This window comes from Pinus tabuliformis, chromosome 9 (genome assembly GCF_031772625.1).
Source record: "Pinus tabuliformis cultivar Carrire ecotype Pingquan chromosome 9, CPIR1, whole genome shotgun sequence".
Lineage (NCBI taxonomy): Eukaryota > Viridiplantae > Streptophyta > Pinopsida > Pinales > Pinaceae > Pinus > Pinus tabuliformis.
This window is the reverse complement of record NC_142307.1, coordinates 1,143,332,140-1,143,349,209: the sequence shown is the minus strand read 5'-3', so window position 1 is coordinate 1,143,349,209 and position 17,070 is coordinate 1,143,332,140. Positions and strand designations below refer to the sequence as shown.

General features: G+C 40.0%; 1 pseudogene; it reads left to right on the top strand.

Annotated features, from left to right (window-relative positions):
• LOC149152671 (hypersensitive-induced response protein 4 pseudogene) lies at positions 1 to 348 on the top strand (annotated as a pseudogene).
• Positions 349 to 17,070: the final 16,722 nt, after the last annotated feature.

Below are 17,070 nucleotides of genomic sequence, written 5' to 3'. Positions count from 1 at the left end.
ATGTCTTTGTGCAATTATTTCGCTTCATCCAGTATCGCTAACAATGCATTTTATGAGCTGCAAAATCCTCAAGAACAAATTCAGGCTTATGTGTTTGATGCGGTTCGAGCAAATGTTCCAAAGATGAATTTGGATGAATTATTTGAGCAAAAGGGTGATGTTGCCAAAGTTGTGTTAGAAGAGCTTGAAAAAGCAATAGGGTCATATGGGAATAACATACGACAGATACTTGTGGTTGATATAGTTCCGGATCTTTCAGTACAGAAGGCAATGAATGAGATCAATGCAGCTCAACGACTTCAACTTGCAAGTGTTTCGCAGCATATCTATGTGACCTTTATTGGATGAATTTCTGATCTGGCAGCCTCTCTTTCAGTGAACTAGACTAAATTTTGGGTATCGAATTGGTATTCTCTAAGGCTCATGTTTGTTTGACTGTGATATTTTCTAAAGCTCGCAGCCTATTACAGTGATCTGAATACATTTCTCTGTGGGTTACATATCGCTTTGTCTAAATAATTCAGTGGTTAGATTCATAATATGTGGATCGTATTTCCGAAAGAAATGGATCGCACCATGATTTTGACGCATTTTTTGTGGCTTGTGTAACTTGGATTGCACATTACCATGATTCTGAGGCAATATTTTATGTATCTCACTTGCTCCATCTCCGTGGAAGCAATCTGAATTGATGATCAGTTCGTATTATTTGCTCATTGCCATCAGTTCGTATTATCTGGAAAGAGATGGTTGTGCGACCACTATCAGTGCAGGAATTACCAGATATGTGGCAAATGCTATGGTGCAGACAAAAAGCTTGATGAAGAAGATAGGCATCCTATCAATAATTGAGGTGATAGATTTTCATATAGATATCAACAAGGATAAAGATGAGATTATAGAAAGTGAATTCTTTGATACGTGCCAGGCCTTCTTAAGTCTTTGTCAGGGGAATCACTACCAATTTGATACTCTGCGTCGGGCTAAACATTCTTCCATGATGATTCTTTATCACCTTCATCATCCAACGACACCTGCGTTTGTGAGTACATGTAATGTATGCCACCATGATATTGAGACAGGATAGGGATGGCGTTGTGAAATTTGCATTGATTTTGACATGTGTAATGCCTGCTATCAAAATAATGATTCCACGGGTCACCCTCATAAGCTGATAGCCCATCCCTCAAATGCTGAGTACAATTCACAAAATCAGGAAGCTCGACATAGAAGGGTCCTACAGCTGCAGATGATGTTGGACCTCTTGGCACATGCTTCTCTGCGTTGCTCTCCTCAGTGCCAATATACAAATTGTCGTAGAGTAAAAGGGCTTTTTCGTCATGGAAGACAGTTTAAAATTTGTGCTTCTGGGGGTTGTTCTATTTGCAAGAAAATGTGGTATCTGTTACAATTACATGGACGGGCTTGCAAAGAATCTGAATTCCGTGTGCCTCACTGCAAAGATTTAAAGGAACACAATCAAAGGTTATAACAACAAATGGAATCAGGGCGCAAAGCAGCTGAGGCAATAGATTCAACGTTTGAGACAAATGAAAAAGCACAGAAGTAAGAAATTTCAATGTCAATAAACTAGTTGTCATTCTTGGATTTGGCCAAATGAGTCAGGTTCTTGCCAACTTTTCGTCCACTCCTTTAGTTGCTGCGTTAGATGGAGATCTGTCTGGCATGCCTTATGTAGCATTTGACTTGGATCATTAGAAAGACTGCTCAAAATCTTGGCTTTCCAGTTCTTTATGAGGATGGATCACGACCAATTATGTTGCAGACAGCTGGTATTACTCTACCAAAAGCGTAATGGTCATGTATTCTGGAAAGAAAATTACTGTGCAGTCCGTTGAAAGGCTCCGATACTCTGTACAGGACTCTGTTCCATGATTTCCGCCAGCGATTGATTCTTTGGAGATTTTGTGGGAGATGTGGCTCTTAGAAGGCGGATTGTGAGTTATTGTTGATGCATTGGACGAACCTTGAATGCAACTGTGCTCATTACAGTTGTCACCATGAGCTGAAAGGACAGGATTTCAGTTTAAAATTGACAAATGTAACACAACCAAAGAATGAAACTCGTTTAAGACTTCAGTTCTGATCCTGTGAAGATCAGCGCTCCATATGTCAAAGCCATCAGCAAAATGTTAGTTTAAAGGTTGTTTTTATGGCCAACGCATTTCCAGATTTGGGGCGCAGTTATGAAACCTAGAATGTGCAAAGTGGCATACAGATTCGACTGCTTATGTTTATTTTTAGCAAAGGGAGTGACACCTGTAATGCCACCTATTCACCAGATTCAACAGATTTCAGTGGAAAGAGCACTATTCTCTCTTCAGGAAGTGCTGATTGTTTTTTTAGTTTATTTTTATTTAATGATAAAAACAAATGCCGGGTCTTCGGGTCGATTGGTTTTCCCCCAGCTGTGTTTTGTTTCATATATTAAAAAAAGAAAAAAATTCATTTAGAGTCAGTAAGAGAGAGGGGAGAAAATTCTGAGCGCAGGAGGAGAACTGAGCGCCATTGTACAGTCTTTGACAGAGGGATTTTTAATGAAATTTCACAGCTTTAACTTCTGAGATCCCTGTGGTATGTTAATTTAGCATAGGTGTTTCTTGTGTTTCATATGTAATCTGTTATGTTCCATTTCACTACATGATCATATCTAATTGAACAAATGAAGTGTTAAAGTGAGAATTCATGCCTGCCATGCTCCACTTTTAAGTTTGTTCAATTCAATGTTTTCTTCTGTTTAAGGAGGATTCAAAGTTATTGTTTGCCCTCCTTAGCTCCTCACCAGTCTTGCCATCCCATTTAAAATCTAGATTTGATGCTAAATTCCTTGCCTACCTTGCCTCAGTCGTCAACCTGTGTTGTTCATTATATTTCTCTGTTTGAAGCTGTGATTTTGCCCATGCAGCCCAGAAAAACCCCGTTATTTAATTAAAAACCCCAAATCAATCATTATAATCAGTTTACTAGCCTAATATCAGTGTTACCTTGTTGGTCATCTCATCCCATTGAAGATCTGCCGAGATTGACCGGAGAGAGCCTTCTCCTGCCCCGTAGGGCTAGCTACGAGGCTGAATGGTTTGATGTAGCTTTGAGATTTGCCTTTTCAGCCTGAGGTGAAATTTCAAGTGCTAACACCTACGTTGATATCTTTAAGTTAATACAGACTCTATCCGCCTTGCGCACTCAGCTGCAGGGGTCTGTGCACTCAGCTGCAGAGCCTCTACCTACGCTAAGACCCGAGAACACTTAGACACCAATGCTTAATTACTTACTTCATTCATCGCTATCTCCCCTAGAGCTTACTTACTCAGCTCCTTTTTATATAATCCCATGGACAACAGACCATGGGTGGATCTTTACAGCCGACTTTACACTTTACAAAATAAGGGCGGACAACCCTTTATGACTCTTGACACCTTCGCACATCGTGACCACAAAATGCGGAGACTTTACAACTTTATTACAAAATTGCCCCAGAATATGGGCTTTTAACCTTAACCCTTCCATTGGGGAAACTCGTTCCCAACAAGCCCCCAACACAAACATGGTGACTCGCCCTCAAGTCACTCTGCGAGCACAAAGACCTTGGCACGAAGACCTCCCAGCCTGACCTGTATGACGGAAACCTCGGAAGTGCACTATGTAGCCACCTGCTTCATTTCTTCAACCAACTACTCTATCAGTGGTCCTGAACTATTAGCTTGAAGCTTCTGCTGAGTTTCTTGTAGATTAGCAAGCTTACCTTCAACAGAGGCCATGACTGGATAAGCCTCATCCAACCAGGGCTTCAAGCATGCCTTCAACACCACCTCTTTGTGTTGCACTACATCTACCTATTATTCCAGTTCTTTGGCCTCTTTCAGCTTCGCCAGTCTCTGTGTGAGAGAGGCAGTGCACGTTGTACCTTTTACTTCATCATATCACTGCTACAGTTCTCGTGCTTTTGTCTCAGCTGTTGTACATTAGGGTCCTCCTGTAGGCTCGTCAGGACCTCGAACGAATGTTGAAACAACCATGTGCAGTCTGCTACTGCACTGTCTACCGCCACTATCACCTTTGTGACACTGGTTGCACACTGCTCCTTTACTTTTGGCGGAGTTGAAGGCTGTGCCCTCAACTGTAAATCTGCAATCTGTAGGTTTAGCTCTAGTTGAACCTTAGCCAACTCTATGCGAGCATCATGGACCCCTATAGAAAGCTTGTGAATGCGCACCTCAACTGGTTCTTCCTCGAGAATGGCCAAATCTGGACCATTTGGCATGCCTCCTCCACAACCTGAACTATGCACTTGTTTCGGTCGGTTACCTTGGTCAAGGTGGTGATGGAAGAGTCTTATTGCAGGGCCAACTACACATTATTGATCTGTTTTTCACTGATTACCTACACAACATGGTGTTCGCGGGCCCTTAGCTCCGCAGTCACTCCATTCAGTAGTAGGTGGAGCAGCTCACTAGGGAGCGCTACCTAGTTCAACCCCACTCCCTCGAGGGTGCTAACAGTGAGCGTATTAGCTTCATTTTCTATGGTCAGTGCTCCATCCAGCAGCACTATCACTTGGGAGACCTTCACACTCAGCATCTTGGCAGCTTCTGAAGTACCCATAGCGAGGCTAGTGGACACTGTGCCAGCTTGTGATGCGTCAGTCTGCAACTCCTGCAGACCCATTTGGATGGCCCCCAATAGTAGCTGCTACTACTGTTCGAACTATTGTAGTGCCTTCGTGGTGACATCCTGCACCATGTCTCCAATGTCATGCAAAACTCCCTTTGTGAACATGATTGGGTCCAGCAACACATTACTGGCCTTGGATTTCTTCTTTGACCCCACTTTTTCTTGTTACCTTGGATGCTTTATGTGGTCCGACATCGTCTGCAGATCTAAACCATGCTGCTCTATTTGCTCATCCGTCTCTTCCTCTGTTTTGGGCGAATTCGAACTCGTGCCTTTGTCAGAGCCACGCTTTGTTTCACCTGTCTGCTTTGTCATCTGTTGGGCAGCATCGTGCCCTTCCTGGGCCTTGTCAGTGGCCTCCTTCTTCCTTTTCTTGACCAACTACGCCATCATGAGCTTGGCCTCCTCCCTTTTGCACTGCGCGGTGGACTTGCTCGACCCCATCACCAAGTCTGAGGTAGTGTGCTACTTTGCCAGCTAGCGATCAAGAACTGCATCAATCACGTCCCTCGTTGCCAAGTAAGGCAAGTCATACCATGTCTACTAAGGGTCCTTCCGTGCCCTGATCGATATGCGATGAAAGTCTACCTTGAACTCCGCATACTCCTGCAGTTTGGTAAACACAGTAGGTGACAATCACAGTTTGTGATTAATAGCCATGTGGATGTTCATTTCCATCAAGATCCAGAAGATCTTGCTAACCTTGATGTGCTTAGCATCCTGTTTACCCATAGCGAAGCATACTTTACTGCTTCTGGAAGTTCTGACACGACCAAGGGGAATTGACTATCTTCCCGCAGCTCCCAGGCTACTAGCATAATAGGCAGCAAGAGCCACGCATAATGGAAGGTCTTGTTGAGATCCTGTGCCTCGTGACAGTTCGCAAGGAACTCACTATAGAGATAATGCGCCCAATTAAATTGGACTCCTTAATTGCATTAGGATATAAGAGCAATGACTGGTGCCGACACTTCATCTACACAACACTTCCTCATAACCTTTCCTGACAAAATTTGCGTGGCCACCTTGACTGCAAGGTCACAGATATTCAAGATGGCATAACCTCACGGCTCCTTTACGAGCTTGAATTTCTCCTTCATGGCCTCTGCGAGGGCCTGTTCGCCACCTATTCCGCCAAAAATCATGGCCATATTTTCCCTTTTGTAGGGAAGCCGCGTGGTCCTATGGATCAATCTGTTGGTGATGGTTATTGGCTCCTCCAGCCACAGAAATCCATCGTGCACCAAGCATAGTAGCTTCTTGATGACCAATACTGTAATGGGGGTGTGACTGTAGTGCGACACCCATAGCAGGTTGAGCAGACCTACCTTGTCTACTCCCCTGAGCCACTTCCGTGGTTCCAATGCAGTCATCCTGGTGGTTGTGTCAACAACGTAGCACATTAGTTGCTATATCACCAAGTGCAGGAACTTCTCATGGTCAACTAAGTCCCAATCTTCTAGTTTCAACAGAGGAATCCACCCCAATTATGGTCCTTCAAAGACAATTTCATTTGGTAGTAGAGGTGTGTGCAAGGCGACCTTGCTTTCATCAATGTCTTTCGGCACTTTGGTCTTGCCCTTGCACGGAGGGACGTATTCGGGAAACTTAGTGATAGGGTCAGAACCCTCGACTTCAACTTCCTCCACTTCCACTCCCAACTCCTCATCATCCATCAGGATTTCCTCAATTTCTTCCTCCTCCAACTTTGAGTTAATGGCTTTTCCCTTTTCCTGTGCGGCGGACTTGTCCTTTAGTGGGTTTCGTCTCGGTGACATGCGCACCGGTATCGCATCCTGCTTTCCCTTCTTATCCTTTGCACTCTCCTTGGTTGGGGTTAGCTTCGGTCTATGTGTCCATGGTGATTCTGGAACTTCAGCTAATACCTCTGTAACCTTTGGAGAAGCTCCCTCTACTTCCCTAACAACTTTTGGCATAGTGCCCTCGGCTGTCACTTCTTCGGTGTCCATAGCTTTAGATCCGTGGATAAAATCACGGATGGATTTGCGGTTGGATTCTGGGAATTGATCAAGCACTGGGCGGTCGAGTAATGCTTCGAGGAATCTGTGGATCATGCACGTATGAGATCTCACCAACGCAATGTTGAAAATGCCAAGTATTTTTTGTTGGGCCTCCACCTATAATTTATACGGAATTTTTTGAATTCAAATCCGACCATTCACCCCACATTCGGCTCATTAATGCTAGATTGGCAGCAGATTTCCAAGGATCTTACCCATAAAGTTTGTCTTAAATGCCGGGCTCCCTCTCCATTTGGCCACATTCCTACCATCAAATCATGAACAATGACTTTAACGGTCACTTTCTGGCTCACCTGCATGATTTCTCCCTAGGTAGCGCAGTTATCTTTGCGTTGTCGCAAACCTTGTGACATTTCCTCGTCCCACACAATCCTCCAATCGCACAGTTCCCCAACACAGGAAATGTAGTTTATAGTCCCGCGCCTCCTTTTAGCTACCTGGAGTGCTAAGAATCTGCTACCCTCATATAGTCACCTGGCCAAATCACCAGTGTATGGCTTCAATTGGCTACCATTCACCTTTCCTAGGAAGGGATCTCCATTCAATTTAACCAACTGAACTACTCCATCATCAGTGATCTCCTTAATGACATAGGGCCCTAGTCAGTGCATTCTGAACTTCCTTGGAAATTTGTCAAACTTACTGTCATATAACAAAACCAGATCATTTACTTTAAAGGTGCGCAACTTAATGTGTCAATCATGCCATGCTTTTTCGCACTACTTTTGGACCTGATGGTGAAATCCAACTAGAAACCTTTCTTCCTCAAGCTCAGAAAGTTGGGTGAGCCTATCTTCTAGGGCTCCACGATCCATCATACTCGTGAGTGCCGCTATGCATAGACTAGGCATAATGTATTCCATGGGCATCATTGCTTCAACACCATATACAAGCCTAAAGGTGTCTGTCGAGTCAAATTTTTGCATGTCGTCTAATAGGCCCATAGTACTACGGGTATGCATTGGTCCCAATCACTTCGCTAAGCATTACAAACATTAGTTATCACATTCTCTAGCACCTTATTGAATTCTTCCACTGTCCCATTAGCTTGTGGGCGGTAAGGTGTGATTTTCCGGTGATATACCTGAAATTCCTCCATCAGCGTACTGATCGTTCCGTTCAGAAAGTGCGTACCATGATCACTCATCAAAATATTTGGACACCCAAATCGTGTCAGTACATACTCAAAGAGGAACTTTGTAGTAGTTGCGCCTGTGAAATTATTCACAAGTTCTGCCTCCACCCATCGAGTCAAATACTTAGTCGCAGTGATAATGTACCACGCTCCCGTCTTCTTTCCTTGCGGTTGAATGGGTCCTACAAAATCTATTGCCCATTTCTCAAAAGGTTACAATGTCATCTATGGGTTCAAAGGCAACTCATCTCTCCGTGATGGCCTGTCAGTCCTTTGACACGCATCACACGCCTTGCAGTAAGCTTTTGAATCCTGATGGAGGGTTGGCCACCACAACCTTGCATGTAGAATCTTCTGTGCGGTCGCCCTTCCTACATAATTCCCTCCCACGGTGCCCCCATGAGCGTCCGCAAGGATACTGCTCCTTTCAAACTCTGGTACATATCATCGTAATACTTCATCAGATCCCATTTTGTACAAATGTCCGGCAATGACAAAAAATTCTACTGTGCACACTAACTCCTTCTTCTGTTGGATGGTGTAGCCTTCCAGGGTGGTTTCTATTGTTAGGAAGTGTATGATGTCTTCAAAGTGACCGTCCACGACGCGCACTGCAAATTGTTGCGCGTCAGGCAATCCCTCCAAATTAGTGGGATCTTCCCCCGTTTCGATGTGCGATATATGGTCTGGTCCCGTGTTAAGTGATCCAGGCTTCACAATAACCTCAAAATCATACTTCTAGAACAATAATAGCCACCTACGTATTCTCCCCCCCAACACAGGCTTATTGATAAAGTATTTCAATGCAGAATGATCAGTATATATCTTAAAATGTCCACCCAACAGATAGTTTCTAAACTTTTGGAGTGTGTATACCATGGCTAACCCTTCGCACTCAGTGGTGGAATAGTTCTTCTCGGCCTTGGGTAACCTCCTACTTGCGAATGCTATAGGATGGTCCAATTTTCCTCCACCAGCTTGTGTCATTACTGTTGTCAGTGCTATACATGATGCATCTACATGTACATGAAACTCCTTCTTCCAATCAGGGAAGACTAAAATCGGTGTGGTGACAATTTTTCCTTTCAATACATCCAAGCTTTTTTGACAGTCCTCGTTCCAACGGAACGTGACATCCTTTTTCAAAAACTTCTCCATAGGCGCGATGATCTGCGCATAGCCCTTGATAAACTTCTTGTAATACCCAGTATGTCCTAAGGTTGCATGTAGTTGTTTCACACTCCTCGGTGCCTGTAAGTTAAGTATCACTACGATCATCACGAGATTTACCATAAGTCCTTGTCTACAAACCACATGACCTAATAGAGTCCCAAAAGGAACACAAAATAGGCATTTCTTCAGATTGAGCACAATCTGGTACCTTTGAAAAGTATCTAGAATCAGGCGCAAACTTGCCACATGGCGTTTTACCAACCCAAACACAGTCTAGTCATTAAGGTACACCTCCAGAAACTTATGAATGAATTCTTGGAATGCAGCAATGACTACACGAAAAACAATCATAGGCACATTCTTCAATCTGAAAGGTATTATAGTGTACTGAAAACATCCCCACTCAGTCGCGAAGGTTATATTACTTCTATCCTCATGTACGATTTTGATATGATGGTACTAAGAGAACCCATCGGTGAAGGAATATGCTTCTTGGCCACCTACATTATCCAATACCTCATCAGTGAATGAAGTCGGGAAGGGATCATGTACGCAAGCATCATTCAACTTCTTGAGATCTACGCATATCCTTATTTCATCCTTCTGCTTCTTTTCCTGTACCACCATTGGACTTACCCATTCAGATTATTTTATGGGCTCAATGATGCCTGTTGCGAGAATCTTTTCTAGCTCTAAGCGGACCTTCTCCTTATACTTCAGATTGAGATGGTAAGGTCTTTGCTTAACTGGCTTTGCATTAGGTTTTAATATGATCTTCATAACGCCTAGGTCTCCTATTATCCCCTTTAACCCTATGAACTTGGTAGGGAATAAATCCTAGTATTTGTGAAGAAATTTAGTGACCTTATCTACCATCGCGTCATCCTAGTAATCTCCAATCTTCACAAATTTGGGCTCTGCCTCCGTATCAATATTTACCTGTTTCGTGTTCAGTGGCGTAGTTATATCAGGATTCTCAATTTGCGGTCCCTCGACCTTGCAGTGACCCTCGGTTTTAGGGATATTAATATTTCGTGGATCCTCATATTATTCTTCGGTAGTCACGTTATAGCATTCCAGCGCATGGCTCAACTGAGTAGTCTAATTGGGTTGAATCAGATCTAAAGGATCATGCGGTATCCTAAAGATTCTTGCTTTAAATTCTTATAGGGCTTCGTCAATACAGTCAAACCCATCTTCGAAGCTAAACGTCATTATGAATCCTTCGCACAAAATATCCCCTTCGTTTGTACCATGGCGGAGCTCTGTTTACAAGTAACAATTCATCGGGATGACATCCAAGGCATGACAGAACAAGTGCACCCATTTAGGTTGGGGCTTCACTCCAAAATCCTTAGCCCATTTGGCCAAATGTGTGTGTGGATCATCCTTCCCGTCATATTTGTCTGTCACTTGTACCTTTGGCTTCCCAAAGCATGTTCACATCATCCTCCTACATTCGTGTCAATCATCAAAGCTACCCTTGTGCATATCCCACCATCTCACAGGTGTAGCGAGTAGTGCCCAGTCCAAAGCATAGAAGCACTACTTATCTGGTACTTCCCTCTCAAATGCATCCAAAAATACATCCACATCATTCAAGCCATCATAAGTGGAAACATTTCTTACCTTTGACGATACACAGCACAACGACTAGGTCATCATGTTATAGCACAGCGTGGTTACTTCATGTAACCAATTCAGCCAACGCTCTAATTCTTCATCAGAGTTTGAGGTGCAGGAACTCTCGTAATCCCATGTAATTCGTCCATCCACTATTAGATTTACCCAATATTGGTCTCACGCTGTTATTTTATATATGCAGTCCAAATCGTCATCACTTTCGTAATCACATGTTGGTTCAGTATAGCAAGATCCTTCAACAGGATCTAGGGGTACTATTACACGAAGTGATTGTTGAACCTTAGAATTACCCTCTCCTTGACAACTTTTCTCACTTCTTTCCCCTACTTTTCCATAAGATTACAGATCCCCATCAATGATAAATGATTGATTTTGTCTTAAGGATGGCATTAAATGATTGACATGTTATATCTTTATGTTTCTTATATTTGAATAAATTTTTGCAACTTAGCTACAGAACGCAGCCTATTTTGTAGCTAACTTGTATTCTGTAGCTACTTCCATGGTCTGGCAGGTTCTAGGTGTCAAATTAAAATTCAGCCACATGGGCATCTCTAGAATCACCTTCACATGGATCCTATCCTAGTCACTCAACCCAGATCGATAAGGAAGCAAGCTCAAGATCGTAGTCAAAGGTGGAGTCAAACATATGATACCCAAAAGCAATAGGACTCTTCATTTGCTATTTCATGGTTAATCAATAAGCTAACAGTTCTGTTGCAGCATTAACTCGGATCAACCACCTGTGTTAATGGTTTTGTTGCAAACATCTCGCTCGAATTTAAGTCACATGTAGCTGATCAAACGTTTACGCAGTCATGTTGTAATACATATAGGCCACCTGTAGCTAGTTTTCCTCAAAGACAATCATGATTATTTCCTTTAAATTACTAGTTGTATAGAACTGAGGGAGGTTCAAAGAATTTTATGTATTAAAGTTCAGACTTTCAGCTTTTTATTTTTGGACTTTGTTCCTGTCTATAATATAGAATTGTGTGTTGACCAATGATCGTTTAAGAGATCAGTTTCAATTAGTTAGTAGCTCAACCCAGTGAGTTGAAAAGGGCCCCTGCACTGAAGGAGGTTTTATTTCCATTCGTTTTCTGTTTAGTTTTAATTTCACCATTTGCTTTTAGCAGTATTTCTAACTTAGGTTGATTTCTTTTAATTTGATTCCTTTTATTTTTGATCAATAGAATAATGGCAAAGCTCAATTGTGCAGTCTTGTTCCTCCAACACATTTCATGAAAGGAAACTATTTTGTTTCTAAATAGAGTAAGGATGAAGTAATGAGAATGCATTGTTGACTAGTTTACTCACTATTTTGTTATTCATTTTCTAGTTCAGATTGTCAATACACTGCATTAATGAATGTTTTCGATCACCATTTCAAGTTGATACTCATCCTAAACTAAATGGTTAAACATTCACTTCACACAATGGTTGAAATCAATCAGTTACCTTCTGTATGTTTTCATTTAGTTCTCTAGATCATAAAGTACAGAAAGTTGCTTGTATTCCATCTCAAGAAGGTTATCTTTCAAAATTGAAGGTTAGAGTAACTAGAAGTATTTCAGTTGATTTCATTCTCTGTATTTATTTCAACATGCATTACAACTTCACCTTTTTAGATTCATGCCTTAGGATTAATGACAAGATAGGAAAGATACTCTATTTTTCCTTTCTTTAAATTAGATTTTGACTAGTTTAAGCTCTTGGTTCATCTTTAGGAAGTTTAGATTACGTTTCTCATAGTTCAGATTGTACATCATTAGGAATCAAAGAATAGAAACCCCCAAAACAATATGAAAATACAAAACAATGAAGTAAGAAGGGTTAACTAAGCACATATAATGCACTACACTTCATGAGCTTACAAACTTCAGTTGATAATTTATGCAAGCAATTTAGGAATAGATTGAGTAAACATTTTGGCACCGTTTCTATAGAAGTGTAATTAGGTAACTTTATCTCTTACATTTAAAAAAAAAAATGGTATGCATAGAGAAAGAGACTCTAGGGGTAGATTTATAGCTAAAGGCAAGAGTTCAATTCCTACAACACCATCTACTCCACCAAGAATAAGAAGAGATACACCTCCATCTCAAGCTCATACTCCTAGCCATAGAACTCTTGAAGTTCTAAGGTCATAAATTCAATCAAGAGGATCTCCTACTTCATCTATTGAGGTAATCCTAGAGGAGGAAAATCTTGGATCTCCAGCAGAACGAGTAGCCTTTTTCATCTCCATAGGGGAGCATATTTTAGTTGAAGAATTAAGAATACCTAGTGAGGAAGAAGAAGTAGAACCTCTCTCCCACATACCATTAATAAAGGAATCCGAGGAAGATAAATTAACCTTGCAGGTTGAATCTTATACTGACTCTGAAGAAACTATAATGGAAGAAGAAAGAGAGAATGGAGAATTCACACTGTTTGGAGGAGGGGGTAGAGGAAGAGGTAGAGGAAATAATGGAGGAGACATAGGAAATAGGGAAATAGATAATTCTTTTGGATTCCATATAGTTGATGAAGAAACAAATGCCACAATGAAAAATATCTCTCCTTTTGTCCTCCAAAATTTACATGGATTAAAAAGTGAGGATCCTGAAACATTTTTGTTTGAATTTGAAGTCTTGTGTAGAACCTATGATTACTTAGAAGACTCTCAAAAACTTAAGTTGTTTCCTTCAACGTTGAAAGGATCTGCTTTGAAGTGGTTCATGGGGTTGGTCACTCAATCCATTAGAACATGGAATGACATGAAGAAAGTGTTTTTGGATAAGTATTTGGATTATTGCATGCCTACCAATCACAAGGATGAAGTGTTCAAAATGATGCAAAGAGAGGATGAAAATTTAAAGGATTTAATTGAGAGATTCAACTATAACTTGAAAAGAGCAAAGATGGATAATTTAGATGAAGATACCTTAAAAGCTATTCTATTAAAAGACATTAGAGATGACTGGATAGATATTGTTAACATGGTGGGGAAGGGAGATATCTCTCAACTCCCATTAAGTGACATAGGACAGTTATGTGTTCATCTCTCAAGAGGAAAATCCAAAACTGAGAAAGGTCCAAGAGATCCTTCTCTTGTTAGAGTGAATAAATCTGCACTTGGATCAGTAAGTAGGGTAGAAATTGGGAATATGCTTTATGAATTCAAAACAGATATTTTAGGGAGCCTTAGTGAGCAAATAGACACCCTTAAGTTACAAAACAAGCATAAAACCTAGGCTAATGCTTTAGCTATTTTCTGTCCCAAATGCAGAAAAAACACACTTTAAGAGAATTCCCTTTGGATGAAAAAATCATAGAGACTTGTGTGATTTGTTCAGAAAACCATGAGAACAAGGGTTGTCCTTCAATTCCAGGTCTTAAGGTTGTTTTTCAAGAAGAAACAATTCCAAATTCAACAGAATCTCTTTGTTTTGTCTCTAGAAGAACTTGGCAGGGGCCACAAAATCAGGGATTTAACAATTAAATGTATCTTCAGCCCCCACCAAATTGGAATTCTTGGCAGAAACCTTGGCCTCAACCTCAACCTCATTCTCAATCTCAACCTTCGGCTCAAGGAATACAAAGTCCTTATGGAATATTTTCTCAATATTATCATATCCTCCATCATATCAAAATTATCCTCCCCCACAAATTCCACAACAAAATCAGCAACCACAACTTTAAAATCAAAACCCTCAACTTTCACTACCATTTCCACAACAAAACTAGGAATCTCAACTTCAAAACCAAAATCCTCAACTCTTACTACCATTTCAACAGAGACCAAATCAGCTACCTACCCAAACATTACCAAACCCCAAGAATAAAAATCCTCAGAATACTTACATGGTGGAAGGACAACATTTTCCAACTTATATGATCACTCCTCTATATCTCAATGATGTTCAACTAAGATCTGGTAGGATATTAGAAAAGGAAAAGCCTTCTGCAGTTATTCAAGAACAAGACAATTCTGAGGAAGATTCTCTACAGCCTAATAAATTTTTTGAAGGAACATCTCTCCAAAACCAAATATTGAAAATGAAAAACAGAAAGAACCAGTGAACTCAACTCCTATAATTAAGCAACCAGTATCTACTTCTACACCTCCTTTTCCTGAAATATTATAAGTTGATAGAGGAGTAGAAAAGCAGATTATGTTTCCTAATTATGATTTTCTAGATGAATTGAAAAATGTTTGTATCAAAATCCCTTTGTTACAATCCATTAAGGAGATTCCAATCATATCTAAAACAATAAAGGAGTTGAGCATAAAGAAACCAGGAAGAAAAGCAAAAGAAACAAAAAGAATTCACCTGGTAGGAAAAATAGCAAACATAATGATGGGAAAATTGCCATACAAAAATATGTAGATCCAGAAAGTCCAATTGTGAAAACAAATATCAATGGAGTTGAAATTCCAAATACATTGATTGATTTAGGAGAAGCTATAGACATTATTTGAAAACAAACCATGGAACAACTCAAGCTTCCTAATGTTATTTATACACCTACATTACTGCAATTAGCAGATAGATCTGTAAGCAAACCAGATGGTGTGCTAGAAGATATTTCAGTGTCCTTTGATTCTTGGGAATACCCTGTTGATTTATGACCTTAACCCCCAAGAACAATCTAGGAGGACATCCACTTATATTAGGAAGACCTTGGCTGGCCACAACTGATGCTTTCATTACCTGTAGATCTGGTGACATGTATATTTCTTATGGGAATTCAACTAAGAAATTCACTCTATATCATCCAGCAAGAACAATCACAGAAATAGATGACAAAGAATGGATTGATGATGAAAATAACATTCAGCCTCTCTTTACTATTTCAGATATTAGTGAAGATAGTCAAATCTTGAATACAATGGAAAATTTTGAATCATCTCCAAAATATGAACATGATCAATTCCAAGAAAAATCCAATATTGAATATTTGTCATCTAGGTAGATGTCTCTTTATTCTATGGAAGAATTTGGTAGCTATACAATTGAAATCTTTCCATGGAGAACATTGAACATAAACAATAACTTGGAGAAATTACAACAGGAAAAGCTAATCAAAACATTACAACAACATTCTGCTGCATATGCGTGGGAATATACTAACATGAAAGGAATTAGTCCTAAGAATTGTATATATCACATCTACATTGAGGAAAATTGTATACCTATCAGACAACCTCAAAGAAGGATGAATCCAAACCTTAGGGAAATTTTGAAAGAAAAGCTACAAAAACTACTGAATGTAAACTTCATTTACCCAATTTTAGATAGCCAATGGGTTTCCCCTTTAGTGATTGTGCCTAAAAAGAATGGTAAATGGAGGGTATGCATTGATTATCGAGAATTGAATAAAGCTACCCTTAAAGATCATTTTCCTTTGCCCTTTATAGATCAAGTGTTAGGTACATTAGCAGGTAAGAAGTATTTCTGATTCTTGGATGGTTTTAGTGGTTATAATCAGATTCAGGTGGCACCTGAAGATCAAGATAAAACCACATTTAATTGTCCATGCAGAACCTATGCCTACCGAGTACTTCCTTTTGGATTATGTAATGCACCTACAACATTCCAAAGAATAGTACTAGGAATTTTTTCTGATCTAATACATGATTGTGTAGAGGTATATATGGATGACTTATAGTCTATGGGAATACATTTGAAGAAGCTTTAGAAAATTTGGAAAAAGTTCTTAAAATATGTAAGGAAGCAAACCTTTCACTAAGCCATGAAAACTGTTTTATGATGTTTACAGAAGGGATTGTTTTAGGACATCACATTTCAGGAGATGCAATTAAAGTTGATAAATCTAAAGTTGAAGTCATATTTAAATTATCAATTCCAAATTGTCAAAAGGATGTTAGAAATTTTCTAGGATTTACAGGATACTATAGAAGATTTATAGAAAATTTCACTAAAATAGCATCTCCACTCTTCAAATTACTCACCAAGGTTTCTGAATTCAATTGGAATCCTGATTGCCAGTTAGCATTTGAGAGGTCCAAATTGGAAACCACCTTTTCACATTTCAACAATTGCTTCAGGTACAACTCTGGGAGATGTATTAGAACAAAAAGATTTGATTCTATATACCATCTACTATACAAGTAAGAATTTGACTCCCACCGAGTTAAATTATACCGTAACTGAAAATGAATTTTTAGTTGTTGTTCATGCCATCAATAAATTCAGACATTATATAACAGCTATGAAACCTTTGTTCATACAAATCACTCTGCAATTAGATACTTAATGAATAAACCTATTACTAATGGCAGAGTTACAATATGGCTATTACTCTTGCAAGAATTCAATATTACTGTGGTAGATAGACTTGGAAAACAAAACATAGTTGTTGATTTCTTGTCTA